This window comes from Phyllostomus discolor, chromosome X (genome assembly GCF_004126475.2).
Source record: "Phyllostomus discolor isolate MPI-MPIP mPhyDis1 chromosome X, mPhyDis1.pri.v3, whole genome shotgun sequence".
In the NCBI taxonomy this organism is placed as follows: Eukaryota; Metazoa; Chordata; class Mammalia; order Chiroptera; family Phyllostomidae; genus Phyllostomus; species Phyllostomus discolor.
The window spans coordinates 76698458-76702461 of record NC_050198.1 but is presented as its reverse complement, the minus strand read 5'-3'; positions in this window follow the sequence as shown (position 1 = coordinate 76702461).

The following is a 4004-nucleotide window of genomic DNA, read 5'->3' as shown; positions in this document are numbered from 1 at the left end:
TGTAAATCAGGAAAATCTGGGCACAAGGTACTTGGATTTATATGGTTCAGAGTCTTTCTTCAGGTTGCAATCAAGGTGTCAGCCAGGGATGTGGTCTGACCTCACAGTTCATCTGGGTAATCCACTATCAAGCTTTCTCACATAGCTGTAGGCAGGCATACATCAGCTCTTTACCATGTGGGTCTTTCCATAAGGCAGCTTTCAAAATGGCAGCTGGCTTCTCACAGAGTGAACCAGAGAGAAAAAGAGACAAAGAGAGAACAAGATGGATGTCAGCGTCTTTTGTAAATTACTCACAGAAGTGACATTCCATCATCTTTGCCACATTCTATTGGTTAGAATCAAGTGATTAGTTGGTATGGAAAGTATGAGACAGGGATCTTCAGGGACCATCTCAAAGACTGCCCACCACACCTAGCAAGATGCTTGCAGGGCAAGATAGATACACTGCAAACCACCCAGATTTTGATAGCTTTCCAAATCACTCAATGGCCAAAATCTACAACTGGAGCCTATCCTGGTCCCATCCTTATGACCCCCTCGTCTCTCTCTCTCTCTCTCTCTCTCTCTCTCTCTCTCTCTCTCTGTTTTTTTTTTCTTTACTGGCAAAGGCCCAGGAGAGAGTATTGTGGTGGACAGACTGTGATGGGGAAAGGGGAGCTAGCCTGGGTTGGAATCTTGTCTCTGCCATTTGTTAGCTATTTATTTCACTTAACTAAACTTCAGTGTCTTCAATTTGAAAATTGAAAGAATGTCCTCTATCATGCAGATTTGTTGTGAAGAATGGATATAATATATGTAAAACCTGTAGTGCAACATAAATTATTTAAAAAATGGAGGCTATTATAATTAAATTTATAGGCATACATTAAATTACATACAAATATATGTAAAAAATATATACATTTTAATTTTAAAAATATATGATATACCCACAGGTCCTGGCAATGTTCCTGATACCTAGTCGTTATCCACATAAGTGTCTGGTGAATATTTTTGGCCTCTTCTGGTCCTTCCATTATGTCTCTTTGTCACATTAGAATGCCAATTCATTGAAGGGAAAGACTTTATATCTCACTAATCTTTGCATTTCCTACTATCTAATTCCTTTATAGCACATCACAGGTATTTAATAAATCTTTGTTGAATAAATGCAACCATTAATCATTAACAATTAACATTGCAATCTACTTTATTGCTCTAGCATTTTGCCCACTTTTCTCCATTTTTTCTCACAAAGATTATCTGTGAGCAATTCAAATGCATGTTCCATAATAGGTCTCTTTAGTTAAAAGACCTAATATAAAGTGATGATTTCTCATTAAATAATATCCCCCAAAATAGTATGATAAAGCCTACCTGAAGCAAATTAGGATATGAGCAAAGTCATATTCTGTGTTTAACCATTTTCTCCCCCTTCTATAGCTCTCCATGTCCTTTTCCTCTAAGCAATCCTTCCTGTCTTTGATCCTATTAATCTTGATGATAAAATGTCAACAATACTTTAATGCACAGGGGTGGGCTAAAGAAGACTTACAGTTATTCATATGGAAAAATACATAATACAAGAATAAATAATAATATGATAATAAAACTTGTTTCACATACTCACAACTGTGAACCTACTTTGCCACCCCTGTATATTTATGTATTTATATTTTAAAAGTCCTATTGGGAGAGAAATCCCTGAAATGTTCTCTAATGGTGGTATTTTTGATATGATGGCACTTCAGGTGGGGGAATGTATAGAAATATTGGAGTTTTCTACTTTGTCCATTAAATCTCAACATTTCCTACTCTATATCTATCTATGACAGGTATAACTCAAGGGTTTCTAACTAATGGTGTGTATTTTGTTGTTGTTGTGAGATCCCAGGTAATAATCTATTTATATATTTTATATGCTTTCTTTCCATAATTGAAGTCAATTTTAATAATAAATTTTTTAAAAGTCTACATCAGGATCAAGAATGAAAAAAGTTGAAAAGTTATATAGGTGCTATGATTAAGTATCATGTTTGTCTTTGTGCTTCCTAGCAGCCAAGGGGAAAAAAAGTAAATTAGTTTTTACCACATACTTGACATAAATTATGTACTAAGACCTTTGCTAGGTGCTTTGACAATACATCTATCTTCACAACAATCATAATAAGTAGATGTTAGAATCCTTATTTTACAGATGATATTACTGAGGTTCGAAAAACTATCTTGCCCAGTGCCACAAAACTACAGTCCTAAGTGGAGCCAAGATTCAAATCAAGGACTCTCTGACTTTGTAGCCAGTACTCTTAAATAGTTCTCAGGGTCAGAAAGGACAAAATATAGTGATTTCACAAAGATAAAGGCTTTTTGGCATTAGATTATAAAATTAATTTTCTGTGTGACATTGTATAAAGGGAACATTGAGCAATATGATGAACAGTGACCTTCATAACAGATTTACAATAAATGCAGAAGGGATATCCATATAGCTGTTTGGCTATTTTTAATGATCTTTGATAACTGCCTAAAGCATAGCATTAAAGTGCAAGTTAGTGAAACTGATTCAGCAAATACTAAGCTAATATGATCCTATGATACAGTCTTCTGGTGGCATAAGGTGATTCAAGAATAAAATTGAAAGGACATGCATCAGCCTTCAGAATGTTAACTATTATATTTCATTAGCAAGGGTTTAGATAGCAGCTGAATTCATTTGTTCATTCACTCAGCAAATGTGTGTGAGCCATCTACATGCCAGGCACTGTGCTAGGCTCTGGGGATCGAAACATTTTTTTTTTTTTTGCTGTTTCTACTTCAAAAGGGCTTGCAGTTATTTTAGAATTAGACAAGTCAATGACTACAATGAAATTAGTCAATTACTATAATAGAAGAATGTTCATATTGTACAAAAGAAGACCCATTTAAAACTATCTGGAAGAGCCAAAGAAGTGATTGTAGTGGAGGTAAAGTTTGAGATGAGACTTGAGGGATGAGTAAAACTTTCCTAGGCAGTCACGGGGATGGTGAACAATCTGCATAGATAAGATGCATCAAGTTTATATTCTCTGATGATGATATCTGAAGGGGTGGTAGTATATAGTGCTTGTGATAGGCAGGTTCATAGGCTAGAAAATTCAGACACTAATAATAGTTATTACTGACTAAGCATTTGTTTTACACAATTATGAAGATTTAAAAAGTTCATTTTTTCAATGGGTAAAGGGAGGCATGAGAGGTCAAATAAGTTGCCTAAGCCATATCATTCTTTAAAAGGGCCATGTTGCCAACTACTATGCTAATTTAATGTGATAAGGTTGCCATCTTAAGAAAGTTGAGAAGCTTGACTAGTATTTGCATCCAGATCACAGAGCATCCTACTTTCTCACAGAGGTAGTATGTGGGGATGCTGTGTTGCCACCCTTCAAAGCCATGCAGGTTCATGGTATTCATGCAGATGGCAAAATATTCACAGAGCCATTGGGATGTCTGGCCTGCCTTTGTTCATGGGTGGGTGAGCCACACATGCTGCAAGCTGCATGTCTATCTGCATGTCTTGTGTCATGGCTCTTGCTCCCCAGTGTGGCATCTGTCTCCTTCTGTGTCTCTCATCATCATTGTCCCCAGCAGTGAGTCCCTACCTGTTTAAGTACTAGAGGGAAAGGAAGCTGGAAAACTGCCAGAACATTACATAACATAACATAATTCTGCTCATGCGAGCATACTTCATGTTATACAAACAGTTTATCGGACCCAGTCTCAAGGCTATGAGAACACTGGTTATCAGGCCTCTCCAAGGCTATGGGAACACTGCTTCCAAGGGTAGCTATAGGAACATTACTTCCCTTAGCTACCCAGGTACCTGGATGAGGAAGCCAGACTGCCTCCACTTACCCTACAGCTGCCATCAGGCAAAACCAGATTTTGTTTGGGATGCACATTTAGATCAGTTCTGGAGTATCTGGACAAGTGTTCCCCCTTCAGACATCTAAGTTCTAACAAAGCATGACATAGATGCAGTTGAC